General features: G+C 42.5%; 1 long non-coding RNA gene across 1 annotated transcript; it reads left to right on the top strand.

The window, feature by feature from the left end:
* The first annotated feature begins 6 nt into the window (after nt 1–6).
* Nucleotides 7–12,728, top strand: LOC147916697 (uncharacterized). Its single transcript, XR_015552805.1, has 3 exons — nt 7–121; nt 9,533–9,712; nt 12,342–12,728. It is a non-coding gene; the product is annotated as an uncharacterized LOC147916697 (long non-coding RNA).
* The last annotated feature ends 12,054 nt before the right edge of the window (nt 12,729–24,782 follow it).

The raw sequence follows: 24,782 nt of genomic DNA, 5'->3' as shown, positions 1-24,782 counted from the left end.
CCGCAGGCGAGGGCGGCCCGCCCCGCCGGTGCGGAGGATGCGGATGCAGGACTGTCAGGGCGGGCGCGGGGCCCCGGCCAACTCTTCCCCTCCCTGCCCCCTGCGCCCCCGGTGCGATCAGGTGAAAGAGATCTGGGTAGCCTGGAGAAGTGCGCGTGTGGGTGTGTCTCTGTGTGTTGGGGCGCAGGTGATGACACCTTGTCCACTTGGGTTTGGAAGGTGGGGTGAGGGTGTCAGAGCTGATTTTACCGGACGAGTAGGGTTGGGATGGAGATGTGGCCGCAGCGGCTTGGAGTGGGGAAGGAAACTGTCCCAGGCGCTCAGGGGACCTGTGAGAGGACACTTGTGTGAGTCTTGGTGTTGCCCTAGTACCTCGGTGTACGGCTCTGAGCTAAACCAGCGGTAAAGTAGGCGGTCCTCTACCAGACAGTATTTTTGGAGGGGTGCCCACGACGTCTTCCCGCCCCTTTTGGTTTCCCTCGCTTGCCTGAAATCTCACGTTTAGAGCTATTTTTACTGCTAGGTAATAGCACTCCTAGAGAACTGGGTAACACATGATCAGTTACTTGCATCTCTGTGTCACTTGGCTCATCTGAGACTTCACTCCAGGTGGACAGAAGATATAAAGGCATCTTTGTCTGCTTCACAAACTTTGCTTCACTTTTGTTCGAGGTGATACTTGCTTCAGAGTATGTGTGCGTATTGAGAGCTGGGGGTCCCACGCTGTTTCTGCAGGTCTACATTGGGACTAGAAAGACCTCACTTTTTGTTGATGGTCAGTGAAGGTAAGGGATGCTCCAGCTTCGTGGAGAGTGGGCCCACTCTCCCAGGCCCAACAGGACACAAGGTCAATCAGGGCTGCCTGAAGGGAACAGTTCTCGTTACCACACTCTCAGAGCAGCTGGGAGGAAGAATCCCACAGCTTTTAATGTGTGAGGATGTTTTTTGGACTCTCTGTTGCTCAACTGAGAGATTAAGAGTGGCCAATTGCTCAGAAGTACTGAGGCATGACCCAAGGGGTGTGGCTGCTTTCTGAAATGACTTCTTAGTTCCCTCTGGCCGGTTTAAGGCAGAGTACACTGTGCTATTTCATTCTGAACTTGTCTTTACTTTTATTTTTTTGTCAAGTTATAAGAGTTTAAAATTCTTACCTCATTACTGTTTTGAAGAAGTATCAGGATTCTTAATTCATTCATATGACAAACATTTACTGCACACTCATTATCAGCCAGACATTGTATTGAGGCTGGGGATAAAATGGTGATCAAAACAAGGTCCCTTCCCCCAACAAATTAACAGTTTAGCTAGAGACAGAAAGTGAACGGAGATTTTAATATGCGGTGGTAAGTACCCTGGGAAGCGAAGTACAGGGTAACGTGGAGACACAGGAAACAGGCATTCGACCAGAACTGGGGTAGAGGATAGGGAAGGCTTCCTGGAGGAGGTGACATCTAAACTGGAATTGAGGGATGAGTAGGAGGTAGCTGGGTGAAGAGCAGATAGGGAGGGTGTTCCAGACAGAGGAAAGTATATACTTAGAGATGAGGGAATATGGCATTTTTCCCCCCCAAAGCCCCAGTAGATAGTTGTATGTCATAGTTGCACATCCTTCTAGTTGCTGTATGTGGGACGCGGCCTCAGCCTGGCCGGAGAAGCGGTGGGTCGGTGCGTGCCCGGGATCTGAACCCGGGCCACCAGTAGCGGAGTGCGCACTTAACAGCTAAGCCATGGGGCCGGCCCTGGAATATGGCATTTTTTAAGAACTCTGTGAAGTGGATAAAGTAGCGTTCCTGTTTTAAGATGAGAAAACCCCTATGGCTGACATACGTTAACGTTTTGGTGAGGGCAGAGTCAACATTTGAATGTAGGCTATTCCAATGTATTCTGTTGCCTCATAGAAAATACCCAGAACAGGAGGTATGTCAGACACGTAATTACCATATCTTTTTTTTTTTTTTTAAGAAATTCATATGTTTGTTTTGGTTTGTATTCAGTTATTTATGCTCAGTGTTCCCGAAAAGTCCACCCTAAAGTTCTGTGATTTCTGATATTCGTACCAGTATCAGGACAGATAATAGAAAGTAATTATAATAGTACCTTTCCATTATTGAGATCTTACTATGTATTAGGCACTATGCTAAATAATTGTAGCAGAGACTGGCTAAATGCTTAACAATCCCATTTCCTCTTCCTGGGCGCGCAGGACAGCTATATTTCCTAGCTTCCTTTGCAATTAGGTGGAATATGTGACTGGGTTTTAACCAATGTAAAGTTGAATTGATGGGTGCCACTTCATGGCCTAGCCTCTAATTCTGTCTTGCCATCTGTCATCCAGGTGGAGGGGGCCCAGTGGAGGCCTCCAAGGGGATGGAAGGAGTTAGGTCCCTGAATCACCTCTTGGAGGGGAGCTATGCAGGAAAGACCCCCAATCTACATCAGCCTCACTTGAGTGAGGAGTGAGCTCTTGTTGTATCCAGCCACCGAGGTTTTGGAGTTTTTGTTACAGTAGCTAGTGTTAACTACCCTGATTAATGCACAAACGTTGTCTCATTTAATCCTTATTACTGCCCGTGAGATTAGCATTATTATCAGTGTTTGGTGGATGGGGAAGTGAGGTCAGAGACTACATCACTTTCTACGTCACTTAGCCAGCAGTGGCAGAGCTAAGGTTACAGCCCAGGTCTGTTTGACTCCAGAACTCGTGCTTCACCACTATATAAACAATACCCTCCCCAGTCTTGGGAGAGTTCTTGGAAAAGACAAAAGACTAGTGAGTTGAGAAAGAGAGTAAGAGAGAGTGAGGGCGGGGGAGGAGGAACAGCTCAGGGCTGAGTGTTGTGCGTAGAGGGAATGTGGTGAACCCCAGGGAACTGTGGACAGAGCTGGGTAGATATCTTGCCCCCATGGCCACACCGGGAAATTTTTAGGGCAAATTTTGAGCCTTGGACGGCTCCACTGTCTCATTTTCGCTTTACTGTATCTTGGTCTTCAGGATGATGCTTCTAAATGCGCATCACTGGGGGGTAGTATGGGCATCTGAGAGGGTAGGAAGTCCATGCTTGAGTGTGGTAACAGTGACAACTTGCAGTTTCTGTCCCGGGACTAGGAATTAGGGAAGTTCCAGGCCTTGTGACTAGTGTCAGAGCTATACATAACAAGGAGAGAAACCTAGACGGAACTGACCCCGAGAAAGAGACAGAGAGAAGGAAACTGCCTGGGGACAGTCATTAGGTCAAGGAGAATCACAGATGTAAGGTGAAGGGGCCGCCAAGGGCCAGCCCCAGCCCCGGGAGGAGCCTTCTGGCTGTTGTCTACAGGACCTAATTGATGTCCACATCCATTCACTGTCTGCCTGACTCCCCCCTGGATGAATAGAAAAGAGCTCAGAAGGGACAGAACCCCCTTCTAAATGTCCCTCTCTACTCTGTTTAGATGGTGACTCAGGTTTGAATGGGGAGTCATTTGAATTTTAGCTGGGGGGGTGATAGGCATCCCTGAAAGGTTTTGGGCGGGAGAGGGACATGACGGATTTGCATTTTAAATAGAAGAGGAAACCCAGAACATGGAGGTGACTAGCCAGGGTGACTTTCTTCTTAGTGGCAGAATCAAAACCCTGGTCTCCTGATTGAGGTTCACTTCTCTTTGCCTGACATGCCACAGCAGCTGAGCCTGTAGAACTCTGAGGACTGTGTGAGGGTGTTGTGCCCCTCAGCCTAGAGGAAAGGGGAAGAAATATTGCTCTCCTAGGTGAGGGACCTCCCCGGCTGATTCCCTTTGAATCAGTAGAGCTGGGACTAACAGCCTTCTCTTGCCTGCAATCTGCCCGGGACCTCATTCTCAGTGAGTGCCCAGTGTTCAGAATCCTGCAGGCAGGAGCCCGGGGGTCTGGGAAACAAGGGACCTAGTTCTAGCCCCAGCTCGGCCACTGCCAGCTGTGTGCCCTTGGACCAGTCCCTGTACCTCTGTTAGCCATTGACAAGATTGGAATAATTGAAACCTTCCTGGGCTGTTGTAAGGCCAGATGCACAAGTGTTCTGACAACTGAAAAAGGCTACCCAAATGAGAGGGGATGTGGTTAGTAGAAATATTCAGCAGAAAGGCCTCATACTGACTAGAGGGATCCAGCCCCCACTCCCAGTGTCTGTGTTCACTTGGCCTCTCTGCAGGCTGTGTGTTGTGCTAAGCCCCGCCCCACCCCAGGATGACTGGGCTGTTTGAATGTACCTGGGATCCCTCTCTGCCTCCAAAGCGATTTTCAAGGAAATCATCTTGTCAGGAAGAATGAGGACCTAGCCCATTGCCATTGCTTTGTGAACTCAGGATGCAAGAGGTTAAGAATAGAACATTAACAAAAATATCCCTTGTCATTTCAAGAAGCAGCTGTGTCTTCCTTCTGTTGTCCAGAGGACTTTGATGTCTCCAGTTTTTAGGGGTGACATTTTCTTTTAATTCTAAATTTAGCAGTCTGAGCCCCCATTCCACAAAAGCAGGAAGTCCATCTGCTCTTGGCTTCCCACTGCACATAACTTGTGGGGTTCTCCAGGGAAGCCTCACATACCCAGAGCCGTCCTGGTGGTCTCGTAGGTCACCTCTTAGTTTCACGATGGTGGCCTCTGGGCTGAAGCTGCTTGCTTGAAGCATGGACACAGGCCCATCACAGGGCCCGTAACATTTTAAAATGCTGGTAGAGGCTTGCAAATAACAAAAGTACCAAAGAGATAGTTGATAACTACTTCAAAAAGTAGCTACTCGGAGCTTCCACCAGTTCAGTCCCATCTGAAAACCTTCCTTAAGCTCTGGCAGTCTTTGTGGCAGGGAGAGATCACCTAACTTCCCACCTTTGGAAATCTCTGAACCTCTCTGAACACCTTTCTTGCCCCTAGAGAGAGGACAGACCTTCCTTCCCTTGCCCAAAGCCAGTTTTTTTTTGATTTAAGATGATTCACAGCAGAAATATCAATATCCTTTAAGGGAAATTCCTAGCCCCACCTTGAAGGTATAGTCTGGCTCCAATGGCCCACATAGGGCTAAGTTGCTGGTATATTTCCTTAAGTCTACCTTAGCCTTAGATCACAGCACAGGTGGGACAGCAGCTAGGTGGCCCAGACAGGGGCACGTCAGGCCCAATCCTGGGCCTTGCCACAGTCGTTCCTCCTTGGAGGGGAAGAGACTGGGTACGCCTGCTCCTCCTGCCGTTATCTGGGCTCCTGGTCTTTTGTGAGCAATACGGGGACAAAGAACCGATTTTCAGTGGGATGGGACTGCCTAAACTGAGACTTGGGGAAAACCGTTTCTCTAACTTCTCAGGGCTGTGGTTCTGCAAAGGAGATACTCAGTCGACACCACCAAACAAAGTCTGTAACACCTCAGTCTGAGGCCCCTGCCTGGGACCCAGCACTGAATGTCCAGGTTTTGGGCACACACTTACTTTATATTGACATGACTAAGAACGTTCACCAGGACAGAGGGAGGATCCCACCTAAAGATGCATCCTAATTACTACTCTGTGATGGAGAAATTGCTTGAAACCTCTTGAATTACAGTTTTTAGCTTCAAGAATTTAGAGATGTACGTTCCACCCTATATCTGGTAGCAGCAAGAGTGCTGGTTGGGAAGACCCAAGACTGGGGGTCAAACCCCAGGTCATCAGTTGTCTTCTGTGACTTTGGGCAAGTCATAAATTTCCCAGGTTTCAGATTTCTTAGCTGTAAAATGAGGATGATACCTCTTCTTCCAACCTATTGGGGTTGTTAAGAGGATTAATACAAACAAATATTTGTTAAGTACCCTTCACTAGGCACTGTGGGATACAAAAATTAGTCAGAGACTGGCCTTATCAGGTGCATGTACTGTCAGGGGATAGTATGTAAACTGTTCTGTAAACTCTAAGGTGTAACATACGTGTGGTATTAGTATTATTGTCATTTTTCTTATGGATTGAGTTTCTTCTCTGTTTGCTGCCAGGCCTAGCATATCTTGACCAGCTCGCAACCCGAAGCCTCTTTTCCCTGTCCCTCATGGCTCCAGAAGATCTCGATGTCCCCAGGGAATCCTGGAATCCCTGCGTGGAAGTCAATTATCTGTCCCCCTGCTTCTGTTCCAGAACTTTCCCTAGGATGTATTAGAAATATGGCCTTTCCTCTTTCACAGAATTAATGGCAAGTACGAGAAATAATAACCGGAGGTCAGCTGGGATGTTGAACAGTGAGTGTGCACATGCACTCGGCAGATGGGTGTGTGGGAGGGGGGCATGGAAGAGGGAAGCTCTACAGTCCTAGGGCGGAGTTGAAGTTCTTATAATTTATAAGAAAACGAAAGTCAGAGAGGAACAGCTCGTATAGATAACGGCAAGTTCACACCTTACCCTCAGATTCATTCCGTGACCATCTGACCTTTTAGGACATAAGAACAAGTCAGTCAATGTTCTCACCTTCTTCCCAACTCTTTTTCACAAACCAACGTTTGGGTGACTGAGGCGGGGAGATCCTGCTGGTCTCTCCAGTAGCCAGTAGCCAGCCTCCTTCCTGCCTTCACTAACATGCCCTTCTCTCCTGCCCCAGCCGCTCTCCTCAAGAAAGGAACCCAAGTAGAACATTCTCAGGACCCAGGAGAGAAAACTTAGTATTTCTTCTGCAGCTTTTTAGAATTCTTGTGTATGGTGAGCTCATGTTTATACTTCTTAAAACTTTGATTTGGCACATAATTTTTTTTTCTTTTTTTGAGGAAGATTGGCCCTGAGCTAACATCCAATGCCAGTCCTCCTCTTTTTGCTGAGGAAGAGTGGCCCTGGGCTAGCATCTGTGACTATCTTCCTCTACTTTATATGGGACGCCGCCACAGCATGGCTTGACAGCAGCGCGTCGGTGCGCGCCCGGGATCTGAACCTGTGAACCCTGGGCCGCCGCGGCGGAGCGCGTGCGCTCAACCGCTATGCCACAAGGCCGGCCCCGGCAAATAAATTTTTAACACAAAAGTTCTTGATTAAGTGATAAATATTCAGAAATATCTACAATTTTTTCAACACTTTGATGCACAGTATAAAGTTCCAAATAAGTGACTCGTGTATAATGTTACAAGTTGTAGAAATTCTAAGCCTAATTGCAGAAAGCTGGAGTAAACCAATGCTCTGAGGTTCATGAAATTCTTATAAGTGGTCACTACTTGTGTCCACATTTATAAGTTAACAGAAGGGTTTCCGTGTGAGTGCTGGATGCTTGCGCATCCTTCGGTCCCCGGAGATGCCCCCTGTCCAACCACATAATGAGGTACTACTTCTGGCTCCTGGTCCAGTAGCCTCTTTCTATTACACCGTGTCCTTGAGCACGGGACTCTATTCTTCTCCTTCTCCATTTAATTTTCCTCCCCATGCCCACTCTGGTCACCACATATTAAAGCGTAAGTCAGTAACTCAGCTCCTCTGAGGTCCCACTGTGATGACAAAGTCCATAATTGCCACATTTCCTCGTGGCCCCTCTCACTCTTGGGTCAACAGCACAAATCTGCTAACGTTCGTTGAGTACTTGCTGTGTGTCAGCCACCGTGCTAGGCACCAGGGGATAAAAATGGAGAAGAAACTGTGTTTGCCTTGGGGGATGTTTAGTTTGAAAGAGCAGGGGAAAGGAAGTTTATTATTGTATTGGGTAATGTGCTATTATTACTTCATCTGACCCTATATGAGGTGTTCTTTTCCCATTTTACAGAGGAGGAAACTGAGTCCCAGAGAGGTTCTCTGATTTTCCCAAGGTGACTCAGCAAATGGTCCAGTCCAGGTCTGTCTGACTCTACTACACCATGTTCCGCCTCCTCTCCGCCCCTGCCCACACCAGCCACAGACAAGAAAAGCAGATGGGACAGTCCCAGCTGTAGGGGTTGGGGCCTGCTGGCAGGTGTTAGGGTACAGCTGTGTCCCCCTGTGAGAGACCCAGAACGCAAGGCAGCCAGCGTGGGATCTCTGATTATCCCACAGTGCCAGGCCTCTTAAGTCACATGGGTATGAAAATGACTAGAAACTGTAAAAAAAAGCCCTGACGAGGTTTGTGTTTGCCACTGAGACCTGCAGAAGAGGTGGCTGGGTTGATGGTTTCGGAAGCAGAGGCATTATCATCCTGCTCCCAGCTGTTCCCGCCTGACAGCTCCCAGCCCAGCACCTCCATTTTACCCAGAAAGAGGCCCTCTGAAAATATTTATTCATTCAGCAAATAGTTATTGACTACCTACCATGTACCAGGCTTCATTCTAGGCAGACAAAGCAGCCCAAACCCCTGCCACATGGAGTGTTCATTCTGGAGGGAGGAGACATGTAAATAGTCAATAAATTAGGTAAATATGTAGAGTGTCAGAGGGTGATAAGTTCTACAGAGAACATTGAAATAAGGAATGGCTAGGGAATGGGGTAAAGTGTTACAATTTTAAATAGGGTGGTCAGGGACGGCCTCACCCAGTAGGTGACATTTGAACAAGGACCCGAAGGAGGTGAGGAATGAGCCATGTGGATATGTGGATGAAGAGCATTCCAGGCAGAGGGAACAGCAAGTGCAAAGGCCCTGGGGTGGGAGTGTACATGGCGTATTTGGGAACAGCAAGGCCAGTGTGGGGCTGGAGGCCAGTGAGGGAGGCTCACGTGGCTGTAAGTTGGCTTCTCCATGGGGAGCATGGCCGGTGGCTGACAGACAGATCAACAGAGGACTTGAGAACTCTCAGCCTCTCCCACTTCACCTTGAGAACACCCACTGGGGGAAGGGTGGGGGAAGCATGGACATGGGGCTCTTCTTCCTGCAGCTCTGGGCCTGCCTCCAGCCTCTGAGTAAATACACTCCCTCTGCGTGCTCATGCTCTAGACTTTCTCCCTCAACTCTCCTCTCTTTCTTTTCCATTGTCGTCTTTCTTTCTTTTCTTTTGTGATTTCTCCTCCTTCCCCGAATCTGAAGTGTGTCTGGTCGTGGAGAAGGTTGATGGGAGGAGGGTTGGGGTTTAGTGTGAGAAGGAAGGTCAAGCTTGGCAGGTGTATTTGTTTCTTGGGGCGGCTGTAACAAATTACCAACAACTTAGTGGCTTAAAACAACAGAAATTTATTCTCTCGCAGCTCTGGAGGCCAGAAGTCTGAAGTCAGTTTCTCTAGACTGAAATCAGGGTGCTGGCAAGGCCACACTCCCTCCGGAGGCTCTGGGGGAGAATTCTTCCTTTCCTCTTCCAGCTTCTGGTGGCTGCTGGATTTCTTGGCTTGTGGCTGCATCACTCCCGTCTCTGCTTCTGTCTTCGTGTTTCCTTCTCCTCTGTGTGTCATATCTCCCTCTGTCTCCTTTTTATAACAAAAATTTCTTAAAAGCCTAAATGTGATTACATTTAGGACTCACCCTAATAATCCAGGATAACCTCCCCACCTTAACATCCTTAATTTAATCACATCTGCATAGACCCTGTCTCCATATATGGTAACCTTCACAGCTTCTGGGGATTAGGACATAGATATCTTTTGGGGAGCCATTTTTCATCCTACCACAGAGAGTGATCAATTTTCAACATTTGATTCTAGATTCATTCAATCATTCATTTATTCAACATATGTTTATGGAGCGTTCACTCAATACCAGACACTGCAAGACGCTGGGAAGACGCTGTGAGCAAAGCAGAGCCCTCCTGGAGCTCACGGTTTAGAAGGGGAGATGGATGTTAATCAAATAATCACCCAAATAAAATGCAAAATTGCATTTTGGTAAGTACTGTGGTAAGTATGCGAGTCTGTGATTGGGACTTGACCTGGGGAGAAGGGCCCAAGAAAGCTTCCATGAGGAGGTGCTGCTTGAGCTGAAATGTGAGGGGCAAGTTGGGGAGGGGAGAGTGTTCCAGGCAGAGGGGACAGAGGGCAGAGCTGGAGCCGACCCGCATGGCGGGATGTGTGGGCTTGGGGTGGGGTCCATGGGGAGAGGGGTCAGGGTTTCAGGGACTGTGGTGGGGGTCAATATGGTGTACCTCCTGCCCACCCTCCACCCCAATCCTAGCCCATGGCCACTGCTCAGTATCCAGGGACCGCTCCTCCTTGCTCCTTCCTCAGGCCCCATCCTTCAACTTCCTGCCCAGTGTGGTTTAGCAAGGAAAGCCCCTGAGCTCAGTGTTAGGGGCAGGCCTCTAAGCTCTGGTCAACAAAAATCTCATGAGAGCCTACTGTGTGGGAGACGTTGTGTCAGAAGTTACAGGGAACAGGGTGAGAAAACAACACTATACTGGGCCTTGAGGCAAGAGGCCGTGTGGTGGAGGGGAAAGCACTAGGGCTTAAGTGCTGAGTAGTCAGCTGAACCTTGCTTCTGCTCCGTACTGGCTGTGTGATCTTGGAATAATGACTTTACCACTCTGTGCCTCGGCCCCTTTCGGGAGCACCTAACTCAAGTCAGTAAACATGTGATGTGGCCCCACTGTGTGCCAGTAGGCCAGGTTCTGGCAACCCTCAGAGACTGGGAGCAGACACTGAGGTTGGTTGTTTCCAAGGACTCCAGCTCCAGTTCTGTCTCCTGCAGTGCTTGTTCCAGATGGTTTCCTGGGGCACATGCAACCAAATGGTTCCCACGGGGCCCCACACCAGGCACAGCGCTCCAGGAGATGGCAGTCAGAGAGAGGAGACATGTGTCCCGGGAGTGTGGGCCCATCTGGCCTTCTTTCTGCCTCCTCTTCCCTCCTCCTGCAGAATATTTGACGCTGTCCACAGAGAACCCTCCTGGATGAACACTAGCCAGTCTACTCTTTCTGAATGACCCCCAACTTTGTGGAGTACTGTTTTAACCAACAATTTTCATCTATATCTTTGTTTATCAGCCGCTATTATCAGGTGCCTCTACTTGATTTTTTGTAGTGGCACTGGCCCCAGTCTTTCCCATTGAACCATCTGTATGAAAAGCCCAAGGTAGGGTCTGATAACTCGCCAACTCACTGGACTGTGTTTGGCAAATCACCTTACATCTCTAAGCCTCATTTTCTATGGTCAAGTGAGGATATAAATTCCTGCCTTCCATCCTTCTAGGGCTTTTGTAAAAATCAAGCGAGATTCTGCCCCTGAGTCCTGTTTTCACCCCATTGCGGTGCCCAATGTGGCATCTAGAGGTGGGGGTGAGGAGGGGCAAAACCTTGTGTGTTGAGTGGTTGAACTCTCTAAATTTGGCGAGCCTTACCATTCAGTGACACCCATGATTCCTCCTCCAGTGGTTGTCGTGGGGCCAGGTGGGTTAACCACCCAGAAGTTGTTTTGTTGGTTTTTTTTCCAACCATAACAGCTTTTGAGTCGTCAGCTCCCTCCCTGCTCTCTCGCCTTTCAACATCTGGGTGGGGGATTTTGTTCAGAGTGTGAAACAGACTTCTACATCTCTCAGGTCTTCATAGGTGTGAGGTATTGTTTTTGTCCTTCCGTGGGGAGGGCACTGTTTGTGTGAGCAGAGGCATTGGGCTGTGACCCCTCATGCCCTAGGGCTGCTATAATGGCCAGGGTCTAGCCGTCTGTGCCTGAGAGTTCAGGTGCCCATGGGAAATCATGGAAGTGGATTCTGGGGTGGGCTGTAGGGCAAGCCGGGGTAAGCGCCCAGTTACTACACAACCAGGCCCTGTAGGGAAAGGAGGATAGGTAACTTCAGAGATAGGCTGAGAAATGTATAAAGGAGAGGATTCAGAGCAGGGTTCACCTAGCAGCACAAAACCTCAGTGGACAAAGTATATGGAAATTCACTCCAATTTTTAGGGTATGGTGTGCAAGGCATACACAGGAATACAATGGGGTTTACAAGCAGAGTAACTCTGAGTCTCAGTTTCTTTATCCATGAAATGGGTATAATAGTATTCAGTTTGTAAGGTTATTGCAAGAATGAAATGAAATTAGATACATAAAAGATGTTTAGCACAGTGCATGGTACCTAATAAGTGTCCAACAAATGTCAGATATGGGAAGATCCAGTTCAGGTAATGATGCAATAGCTTGTATTGGAATAAACCTCTGGCTGATAACAATGATAAACTCTGAATGAAATATAAAAAATCCCAACTAGGAGAAGAGACAAATCTCCCATGTACAAGAATTCCAAACCATTCATGTACATACTCCACCCTCAACCAGTGTGTGAACATCACTCCCCACTCTTTAAGTGTGGGCTGCGCATAGTAACTTCCTTCCAAAGAGGACAGTATGGAAAGGGGGGAAGAGAGAAACTTTACAGTGGAGAAACCTGACAAACACCAACCCAGCCAGGTGATCGAGGTCAATATCAACAGTGATAAGTCCTGGTGATAGTATCTACCCTTGATATGATGTGATGAGAATCCCACTTAACCTCTGTGCTCTTCCTCCCCAAAACATATAATCCCAGTATAGCCGTGTGGAAAACATCAAACAAATTCCGGTAGAGGGGCATTCTACAAAATGCCTGAGCGGTCCTCCTCAAAGCTGTCAAGGTCATCAAAAACAAGGGAAGTCTGAGAAATTGTCACAGCCAAGAGGAGCCTAAGGAGACATGATGACTAAATGTAATGTGGTACCCTGGATGGGATCCTGGCACAGAAAAAGGACATTAGGTAAAAACTAAGGAAATATGAATAAAGCATGGACTTTAGTTAATGAAAATGTATCAACATTGGTTCATTAATTTTAACCAAATGTTCTAATATTAATAACAGGGAAAACTGGGTGTGGGGTATATTTGAACTCTCTGTACTATGTTCTCAAAATTTTTTTTTTTTTTGTAAATCTAAAACTGTTCCAAAAAAATAAAATCTATTAAAAATACATATGCAACAGGGGGCGGCCTGGTGGCATAGTGGTTAAGTTCACATGCTCCGCTTCGGCAGCCCGGGATTCGCAGGTTCGGACCCTGGGGGCAGACCTATGCACCGCTTATCAAGCCATGCTGTGGCGGCTTCCCACATAAAGTAGAGGAAGATGGGCATGGATGTTAGCCCAGGGCCAGTCTTCTTTAGCAAAAAGAGGAGGATTGGCAATGGATGTTAGCTCAGGGCTAGTCTTCCTCACACACACAAAAATATATATACATTAAAAAATACATATATATTAAAAATATATATATACAAACATACATGTACACATATCTATATCATCTGTCTCTATCTATCCATCTATCTATCTATCAATCATTTGTCAAAACAATCATGGAAATGTGTTAACAATTGATGAATCTGTGTAAAATATGTATAGCAGTTCTTTGTATTATTCTTGCAACTCTTCTGGAAGTTTGAAATCATTTTTTCAAAGTTATAAAATTTTCAGAAATTTTCAAACCCAACTATTTTGAAGGCACTAGAGATTAAGCAAAGCAGGCAGCATCCAGCGGGTCATGTTATTTGAAAGGAGGGAAGCAAACTAGATAAGGTCCCTGAGATCTTATCCCAGTTCATGGTGGAACATAGGGGACTAGAGTTCCACGTAAGAGAGGCTCTTACTGGGCTGAGAACCGAGTCAGAGATCAAGGTTCGGAGCTGCCAGAGCAGCTGGAAATTGAGAAGGAAAAATCTGGGGAAGAAGGGAGCCGAAGACTAGGGAGCCCCAAATCTGCCTACACATTCCTCTTAAGTCTTGATCTGACTCCTGTCCTGTACATACACAGAGTGAGACTACAAGAAATCCAGCAGAGATCTGGAAGAAGAGATTCAGTTTCCTTAATGGATATCAGAATATTCCAATTTTCCATTTCTTCTTCTCTTAGTTTTGTTAAATTGGTTTATTTTAAGGAATTTATCAATTTCATCCAAATTGTCAAAATTATTAGAATAAAATTGTTCAAAATATAGTTTCAGTATTTATATATTGTCTGCAGAATCTGTAGTAATGTCACCTTCTTCTTTCATTCTTGAGATTAATAATCCATGTTTTCTTTCTTATTTTTTAATCAGTCTTGCTAGATGTTTATCAAATTTACTAATGTTTTCAAAGAACCAACTTTTGGCTTTGTATATTCTTTAATTCTATGTTTTCTACTCATAAACTTCTGCACTTATCTTTATTATGTCCTTAATTCTACTTTCTTTTTTTTCTTGTGAGAGGTGGGGTTAGATTTTAATTAAGGCAGAAAAGTGGAGAAACTTCTGGACAGTTACGGAGAAGATAATCATTCTTTTTTTTTTTTTTTAAATAATTTTATTTATTTATTTTTCCCCCAAAGCCCCAGTAGATAGTTGTATGTCATAGCTGCACATCCTTCTAGTTGCTGTATGTGGGATGCGGCCTCAGCATGGCCGGAGAAGCGGTGCGTCGGCGCGCGCCCGGGATCCGAACCCAGGCAGCCAGCAGCGGAGCGGCGCACTTAACCGCTAAGCCACGGGGCCTGCCATTATCATTCGTTTTTGATAGAACACGGATCTGCTCAACCCAAAACATCCAGAAAGTGCCTGACTCACACTCAGCCTCACTAAATATTTTTCCATACAAATATTTTGACACCAAGATTAAAAAATATATATATATGGTCTATTTTGAGAAGTCTCTCTCTTTTTTTGTGTGTGAGGAAGATCAGCCCTGAGCTAACATCCATGCCAATCCTCCTCTTTTTTTGCTGAGGAAGACTGGCCCTGGGCTAACATCCGTGCCCCTTTTCCTCCACTTTATATGGGATGCCGCCACAGCATGGCCTGACAAGCGGTGCACTGGTGTGCGGCCGGGATCTGAACCCAGGCCGCCAGCAGCAGAGCACGGGCACTTGACCACTTCGCGATGGGGCTGGCCTGAGAAGTCTCTTAATCAGACATTTGCTGATGCCATATACCCTAGAATTTATTTATTTATTTTTTTGCATTTTAATTATTTTATTGAGGTCATACTGGGTTATAACATTGTGTAAATTTCAGATTTTTACACAATGTTACATAATTTCAACTACTATGTAGACAGCATCGGTTCACCACCAATAGTCTAGTTTTTTTCCGTCACTATACATATGTACCCCTTTACCCCTTGCGCCCTCTTTTTACTCCCTTTACCTCTGGTAACCACTAATCTGTTCTCCTTATCTATGTGTTTGTTTGTTTATCTTCCACATATGAATGAAATCATATGGTATTTGTCTTTCTCTGTCTGACTTGTTTCACTTAGCATAATACCCTCAAGATCCATCCACATTGTTGCAAATGGCATGATTTTGTGTTTTGTTATGGCTGAGTGGTTTCCATCGTATATATATACCACATCTTCTTTATCCATTCATTTGTTGATGGGCACTTGGGTTGCTTCCAAATCTTGGCTATTGTGAATAATGCTATGATGAACGTAGGAGTGCATATATCTTTTTGAATTAGTGATTTCATGTTCTTTGGATAAATACCCGGTAGTGGAATAGCTGGATCATATGGTATTTCTGTTTTTAATTTTTTGAGAAATCTCCATAGTGTTTTCCACAGTGGCTGCACCAGTTTGCATTCCCACCAGCAATGTATGAGGGTCCCCTTTTCTCCACATCCTCTCCAACACTTGTTATTTCTTGCCTTGTTAATTATAGCCATTTTGATGGGTGTGAGGTGATATCTCATTGTAGTTTTGATTTGCATCTCCATAATAATTAGTGATGTTGAACATCTTTTCATGTGCCTGTTGGCCATCTACATATCTTCTTGGGAAAAACGTCTGTTCATATCTTCTGCCCATTTTTTGATTAGGTTGTTCATTTTTTTGTTGTTGAGATGTAGGAGTTCTTTATATATTTTGGAAATTAGCTCCTTGTCAGATATATGACTTGCAAATATTTACTTCCAGTTGGTGGGTTGTCTTTTTGTTTTGTGTATGTTGTTCTACTTTCTTTCGGTTTGCTTTGCTTTTTTTCGTTTTTTTTTTTGGTGAGGGAGATTGACCATGAGATAACATCTGTGCCTGTTTTCCTCTATTTTGTATATGGGATGCTGTCACAGCGTGGCTTGATGAGCGGTGTGTAGGTCCACGCCCAGGATCCGAACCTGCAAACCCCGGGCCGCCAAAGCGGAGCATGCAAACCTAACCACTAGGCTGGCCTCTCTGTTTTTTTTAAATCGTCTTGAGATGGCAGCTTAGATCACTGATTTTCAGTCTTCCTTCTTTCTCATTTTGTATTGAAGATTATAAATTTCCCTTTAGGCACTGTTTTAGCCACATCTCACAAGTTTAGTTATGTCTGTCACTTGGTTAAAAAATATTTTAAATCTTCATTACAATTTCTTTTGGTCCCTGGATTATTTAGAGGTATATTGTTTGCTTCCCTGGCAGTTGAAGATTTTTCAATTATCTCTTTTTTATTGATTTATACTGTGAATGATTTCAACTTTTTTATTGAGATATAATTGACATATAACATTGTGTAAGTGTAAGGTGTACAAAGAATACCAAACAATACAAATACCAATGATTACCAAAGAATCTGTATCATACTGATCGTGTTCTCTCACCAAATGCAATGACAATAGAACTAAGAAACAATCACCAAGCATTTGGAAATGTAAAACCCTAAAACCACCTAATTGTTCAAAGGATAAATCAGAATGGGAGTGTTGATTTGATACATTTATATATCACTGTATGATTACCACCATAGCATTAGCTAACACCTCTATCATGTCGACTGATTATCATTTTTTTGGTAGTGAAAACAATTAAGGTTTTGTCTCTTAGCAACTTTGAAGTCTATAATACAGTATTGTTAACTATAATCACTATGCTGTGCATTAGACCTCCAGAACTTATCTACTAGTTGCAAGTACCCTTAAACAACATCTCCCCATGAAAGATTTCAATTTTTGAAAGTCATTGAGGCTTGATTTATGGTAACCAGCGTATGGTTAATTTTGGTATTTGATATTTTTGATGCTATTGTAAACGGTATTGTTTTGTAATTTCAATTTCTGATTATTTGTTGCTAGTATATAAAAATACAATGGATTTTTGTATATGGATCTTGCAACCTGTTACCTTGCTAAACTCATTTGTTAATTCTAGTAACTTTTTTGTAGATTTCATCAGGTCGTCTACATAGATGATCATGTTTCCTAAGAAAACAGTTTTACTTCTTTTTATCCAACCTGGATACTTTTTATTTATTTATTTTCTTCTTGCCTCATTGTCCTGGCTAGAAACTCCAGTAAAATGTTGAATAGAAGTGGTGAGAGGGGACGTCCTTGTCCTGTTCCTGATCTTAGGGGGAAACATTCAGTCTTCTGCCATTCAGTATGATGGTAGCTGTATGTTATTTGTGGATGTTTTTTATTAGGTTGAAGAAGTTCCCTTCCATTTCTAGTTTTTATCTGGAATGGATGTTAATTTGTTTTTTTTTTTTTTTTTTTTTTTTTGTGAGGAAGATCAGCCCTGAGCTAACATCCATGCCAATTCTCCTCTTTTTGCTGAGGAAGACCAGCCCTGAGCTAATATCTATTGCCAATCCTCCTCCCCTTTTTTCCCCCCTTTTCTCCCCAAAGCCCCAGTAGATAGTTGTATGTCATAGTTACACATCCCTCTAGTTGCTGTATGTGGGACGCGGCCTCAGCATGGCCAGACAAGTGGTGCGTCGGTGCGCGCCCGGGATCCGAACCCCAGGCCACCAGTAGCGGAGCGCTCGCATTTAACCGCTAAGCCACGGGGCTGGCCCTGGATGTTAATTTTTGTTGAGTGCTTTTTCTGCACATATTGAGATGTTCATATGGTTTTCCTTTTTTAGTTTGTCAGTGTGGTGAATTACACTGAGGGATTTTCAAGTGTTAATTCAACCTGAAGCCCTGGGATACACCTCACTTGGTCGTGATGTATTATCCTTTTAATAGATTGTTGGGTTCAATTTGCTAAAATTTTGTTTAAATTTTTGCCTCTGTGTTCATGAGGGAGTTTGGCTATTAGTTTTCTTTATTTGTAAATGTCTTTCACTGGTTTTAGTATCAGGATAATATTGGCTCATAAAACGACTTGGGAAGTATTCCCTTCTCTTCAATTATTTTGGAAGAGTTTGTGTAGAATTGGTATTATTTCTTCCTTAAATGTTTGGTAAAATTCACCAGTGAAGCCATCTGGGCCTGAATTTTCTTTGTGGGAAGGTTTTTAACTACAATTTCAAATTATTAAATAGATATAGGGCTGTTCAGGTTATCTATTTTTTGGGTGTGTGAGTTAGCCTTGGTAATTTGTTTTTTTCAAGGAGAATTTCATCTAAGTTTTCAGATTTTGTGACATAAAGTTGTTTATAATATTGTCTTATTATCCTTTTAATATCTATAGAACCTGTTGAATGATATCGCTTTGCTCATTCCTGATACTGGTAATTTGTGTCTTCTGCCTTTTTATCCTGACTGATCTGGCTAGAGGTTTATCAATTCTATTGATCTTCTCACAGAACCAGCTTTTGGTGTCATCGATTTTCTCTATTTTTTTGTTTTGTTTTCTTTTCTCTATCATTAATTTCCACTTTGATCTTTATTCTTTCCTTTTCTTCTTACTTTGAGTTAAATTTTCTCTCCCCCCACCCCAGTTTCTTAAGGTAGAAACCAAGCTTATTTACTTGAAACTTCTTTTCTAGTGTAGGGAGTTAGTGCTATAAATTTCCCCTTAAGTACTGCTTAGCAGCACCCCTCAAATTCTGATACATTGTGTTTTCATTTTCATTCAGTTAAAAATAGTTCTTAATTTCCCTTTCAACTTCTTCTTTTACTATGGGTTATTTAGAAGCGTAGGATTCAGTTTCCAGACATTGGAGGATTTTCCAGATATCTTTCTGGTGTTAATTTCTCATTTAATTCCAATGTGATTAGAGAACATACTTTGACTCAGATCCTTTCAAATTTATTTGGACTTGTTTTATGGCCTGGAATATGATCTATCTTGGTAAATTTTCTGTGTACACTTGAAAAGAAAGTGTATGCTGTTGAGAAGAGTGTTGAAATCTCTGACAATAATTATAGATTTGTCTATATCTCCTTGAAGTTCTGTCAGTTTTTGTGTGTGTTGAAGGTACATAAACATTTAGAATTGTTATGCCCTCTTGATTAGTTGATCCCTTTATCATTGTGAGATGACTTTCTCTATCTCTGATAATATTTCACTTTGTCAGATTTAATACTCATAAAATTTCCAGATTTAATATTGCTCTGAAATCTACTTTGTCTGATACTAATATAATGGCTCCAGTTTTCTTTTGATTAGTGTTGACATGGTCTATCTTTTCCTATACTTTTACTTTTATCTCACATGTATCTTTATATTTAAAGTGCATTTCTTATAGGCAACATATAGTTGGGCCTTGCTTTTTTATCCAGTCTTACAATTTCTGCCTTTTAGTTGGGGTATTTAGACCATTTACATTTAATGTGATTATTGATGTAGTTAGGTTTGAGTCTATCATCTTGCTATTTCTTTTCTTTTTGTCCCATATTTTCTATATTCCCATTTTTCTGCCTTCTTTTGGATTGAGTATTTTAAAATCTGCTTCATTGACTTATTAGCTTTGGATTTTTTTTTTTTAGTGGTTGCTTTTGGATTTAAAGATATAAACATGGTATACATCTTTAACTTATCACAGCCCACCTTTAAGTGATATTATACTACTTCAGGCACAGTACAAGAAGTATAAAAATAGTACACTTCAATTTCTCCTCTCCCAGCCTTTATGCTGTTTTCTCATGCATTTTATTTTTATGTATATTCTAAACCCCACAGCACATTGTAATTATTTTTGATTTAACAGTCAATTATATCTTAAAAAGATTTAAATGTTAAAAACTATGTATTTACCAATGTAGTTACTCCATTTTTAGTGTTCTTTGTGCCTTTTTGCAGATCCGGATTTCTACCTGGCATCCTTTTCCTTCTGCCTGAAGGGTTTCCTTTAGCATTTCTTGCAGTGTGGTTCTGCTGGTGAAAATTCTTTCAGCTTTTGTATATCTGAAAATGTCTTAATTTTAATGTTGTTTTTGTGGGTTTAGAATTCTAGATCAACTGTTTTTCCCTGTCAGTTCTTTAAAGGTGCTGCTCCATAGTCTTTTTGCTTACATTGTTTCTGATGAGAAATGCTGTCATCCTTATCCGAATCCTTCCTTTGTATGCACCATGTCCTTCTTTGACTGCATTTAAGATTTTCTCTTTAACATTGGTTTGCAGCAATTTGATTATGATGCACCTAGGTGTCATTTTCTGCATGTTTTCTTTGCTTGGAGTTTTTGTTTGTTTGTTTGTTTGTTTGTTTCATTGGTTGGTTTCTCGGACCTGTGGGTTTGTAATTTTCATTAAGTTTGGAAATGTTTTGGTGATTATTTCTTCAAATACTTTTCTGTTTCCACCTTTCTTATCTCCTTCAGGGAATCTTTCAGGGATTCCAATCTTAGGCTGACTGAAGTTGACCCACAGCTCACTAATGCTAGTTTCTTTTATGGCTATTTTTTTTTTATCTTTCTCTCATTTTGGGTTGTTTCTGTTGCTCTGCCTTCAAGTTCACTAATCTTTTCTTCTACAATGTCTAATCTGCTGTTAATCCCATTCCATGTATTTTTCATTTCTGACATTGTACTTTCATCTCTAGACGTTAGAATTGAGACTTTTAAAAGTATCTTGCATGTCTCTACTTAACTTTTCAAACATATGAAATACAGTTATAATAATTGTTTTAATGTCCTTCTCTGCTAATTTTAACATCTGTGTCAGTTCTGGATTGTTTCCATTGATTGATTATTTCATCATTATGGGTCATGTTATCCTGTTTCTTTGCATGTCTGGTAATCTTTGGTTGTGTGCCAGATATTGTAAATTTTGCATTGTTGTGTGCTGGATATTTTTGTAATTCTATGATTGTTCTTGAGCTGTGTTCTGGTATACAGTTAAGTTACTTGGAAATAGTTTCATTCTTTTGTGTCTTGTTTTTGTGATTTGTTAGGTGAATCTGGAGTATTGGTTAGTTTAAGGCTAATTATTTCCCTCTACTGAGGCAAGATCATCCTGAGTACTCTACCTAATGCCCTGTGAATTATGAGTTTCTCCAGTCTGGACAGTCGGAACAGGTACTGTTTCCAGTTCTGTGTGAGTGCCGAGTACTGTTCCCTGTAATTCTTTCAGATGGTTCTTTGCATGGCCTCAGATAGTTTCTTCATATGGACACACTAATCTGTACTCAGCTGAATACTTGAAAGGAACTGTATTCAGATCTCTGAAGTTCTTTTTGTGTGTAGCTGTCTCTTCCCTGGTATTCTGTCTTATGAACTCCAGCTGCGTAGAGTTCCCCTCCCTATGCTATGACCTGGAAACTCTTCCAAGGAAGTATATTGGGACAGTCATATGGCTCAACCTGTTTGTCTTCTCTGTCTTGGGGTCGTTGTCTTTTCTTGCCTGATTTCAATGTCTTGAAAACCATTGTTTCATATGTTTTGTCCATTTTTTGGGGGTAGGAGTGAGGTTTCAGGTGGGAGGGCAAATATGGTCCCTATTACTCTATCTTGGCCAGAAGTGGAAGTCCTCACTTTCGTTTTTGAAGGACATTTTTGCTGATTATAGAATTCTAGTTTGGCAGTTATTTTCTATCAGCCCTTTAAAGATATAATTCCATTGTCTTCTGGTTTCTATTCTTTCTATTAAAAAGTGTATTAGTTTTCTAGGGCTGCCATAACAAGACACCACAGACTGGGTAGCTTTAAACAATAGAAATCTATTTTCTCACAGGAGGCTGAAAGTCCAAGATCAAGATGTCAGCAGGGTTGGTTTTTCTGAGGCCTCTCTCCTTGATGGACAGATGGCTGTCTTCTCCTTGTGGCTTCACATGGTCCTCCCTCTGTACATGTCTGTGTCCACATCTCCTCTTCTCATGAGAACACAAGTCATATTGGATTAGGACACACCCTAATGATCTCATTTTAACTTAATTACCTCTTTAAAGACCATCACATTCTGAGGTACTTGGGGTTAGGACTTTAACCTATGAATTGGGGGGGCATCATTCCACCTATAACAAAAAGTCAGCCAGTAGTCTTATTCTTCTTCCATTTCAGATTATAAGTCTTTTTTTCCCCCTTGATTTTTTTCAAGATTTCCTATTGGTGTTTGTCTTCAGCAGTTTTACTAGGATGTACCTAGGTATGGTTTCTTGGTATATATTCTGCTTGAGGTTTGTTGAGCTTCTTAAAAATTCTGCTCATTCACTCAGACACTCATCATTTATTCAGAATTCTCATGTCCTGTGTCAGCTTCATCTGTGTGCCCTATTCCCTAGATTTTGCATGCCCTGGTTCCCTAAGGCTGGCTTCTTGTCTCTAGGTTTATCCCTTTCCAAGTACGCTAGGGACAGGCAATACTAACAAACCTTAGCATTTGGAATCACTCTTATCACCCAAATAGTGGGATTTTGCAATGATCTTATATTTAAAAAACAAAAATGTTTTTCTTCATTACAAAGCAGTTCATATGTATTAAAGAAAATTTGGAGGTGCAGAAAAGTTTACAAAGAAGGAAAAATAAATCACCCATAGTACCATGATATAACTGCTGCTGGTAATATATTGGTGTACTTTATCCCTGTCTTTTTTTTTTTTTGGTGAGGAAGATTGGCCCTGAGCTAACATCTGTGCCCATCTTCCTCTATTTTGTATGTGGGATGCTGCCACAGCATGGCTTGATGTGCGGTGCATAGGTCCGCGCCCAGGATCCAAACCTGCGAACCCCGGGCTGCCAAAGGGGAGTGCGTGAACTTAACCACTACACCACTGGGGCTGCCACCCTATCTATTTTTATATTTTTATTTTTTTCTTTCAGTCTTATTGAGATACAATTGAGATACAGCCCTGTATAAGTTTAAGATGTACAGCACAGTAACTTGACATATATATTGAGAAGTGGTTACCACAATACATTTAGTTAACATCAGCCATCTCATATAGATACCAAAAAAAAAAAGGAAAAAAATGTTTTTTAACTTGTGACGAGAACTTTTTGGATCTAATCTCTTTGCAACTTTCAAATATACCATGCACCAGTGATACAGCAGTGTTAACTGTAGTCATCATGTTGTACATTTCATCTCCAGTACTTATCTATCTTATAACTGAAAGTTTGTACCTATTGACTACCTTCATCCAATTCCCCTACCCCCACCCCTCACCCCTGATCTGATCTCTTTTTCTATGAGCTTGATTTTGTTTTTGTTTTTTTTTAGATTCCACTTATAAGTAAAATCATACAGTATTTGTCTTTGTCTCTCTGACTTATTTCACTTAGCCTAACGCCCTCAAGGTCCATCCACATTGTTGCAAATGACAGGATTTCCTTCTTTTCTGTGGTTGAATAATGTATATATATATCACAACTTCTTTGTCCATTCATCTATTGATGGACTTAGGTTATTCTCATGTCTTGGCTATTGTAAATAATGCTGCAATGAACATGGGTTTGCAGATGTCTCTTCAACGTAGTGATTTTGTTTCCTTCAGATATCCACCCAGAAGCAGAATTGCTGTCTCATGTAGTAGTTCTATTTTTAATTTTTTGAGGAACCTCTATACTGTTTTCCATAGTGGCTACACCAGTTTACATTCTCACCAACAGTGCACAAATGTTCCCTTTTCTCCATATCCTTGCCAGCACTTGTTATCTCTTTTCTTTCTGATGATGGCCATTCTAATAGGTGTGAGGTGATATCGCACTGTGTTTTGATTTGCATTTCCCTAATGATTAGTGATGTTGAGCACCTTTTCATGTACCTGTTGGCCATTTGAATATCTTCTTTGGAAAAACATCTATTCAGGTCCTTCGCCCATTTTTTAATTGGATTGCTATTGAGTTTTATGAGTTTTTTATATATTTTGGATATTAAGCCCTTATTAGATATATAATTTGCAAATATTTTCTCCTATTCCATAGGTTACCTTTTCATTTTGTTGATTGATTCTTTCGCTGTGCAGAAGCTTTTTAGCTTGCTTGAGTTCCATTTGTTTATTTTTGATTTTGTTGCCTGTGCTTTAGATGTCATATCCAAAAAACCATTGTCGGGGCTCGCCCAGTGGCCTAGTGGTTAAGTTCAGCGAGCTCCGCTTCAGTGGCCGGGGTTCAGTTCCTGGGCACAGATGTACACCACTCAGTGGCGGTCATGCTGTGGCGGCGACCCACATACAAAATAGAGGAAGATTGGAATAGATGTTAGCTCAAGGCGAATCTTCCTCAAGCAAAAAGAGGAAGATCGGCAACAGATGTTAGCTCAGGTGAATCTTCTTCAGCAAAAAAAAAAAAAATCCCATTGCCAAGACTCGTGTCAAGGAGCTTTTTACCTATGTTTTCTTCTAGTAGTTTTATGGTTTCAGGTCTTACATTTAAGTCTTTATCCATTTTGAGTTAATTTTTGTGAGTGGTGTAAGATAGGGATCTAGTTTCATTCTTTTACATGTGAATATCCAATTTTCCCACTGTTTATTGAAGAGACTGTCTTTTCCCCATTGAGTATTCTTGGCTCCCTCATCAAATATTAGTTGACCATATATGCATGGGTATTTTTCTGGGTTCTCTATTCTGTTCCATTGGTCTATGTGTCTGCTTTTATCCCAGCACCATACTGTTTTGATTTATAATATAGCTTTATAGCTATACTATAGCTTTATAATATAGCTTGAAATCAGGAAGTGTGATGTTTCCTGCCTTGTTCTTTCTCAGGTGTGCTTTGGCTATTTGGGGTCTTTCGTAGTTCCATATAAATTTTAAGATTGTTTTTTCTACTTCTGTAAAAAATGCCATTGGAATCTTGATAGAGATTGCATTGAATCTGTAGATGGCTTTGGATAGGATGGACATTTAGCAGTACTAATTCTTCCAGTCCATGAACACAGGATATCTT

Source organism: Ceratotherium simum, chromosome 7 (assembly GCF_057802395.1).
Source record: "Ceratotherium simum simum isolate JZ-2026a chromosome 7, ASM5780239v1, whole genome shotgun sequence".
Classification (NCBI taxonomy): domain Eukaryota; kingdom Metazoa; phylum Chordata; class Mammalia; order Perissodactyla; family Rhinocerotidae; genus Ceratotherium; species Ceratotherium simum.
This window is presented reverse-complemented; position numbering and strand designations above follow the sequence as displayed.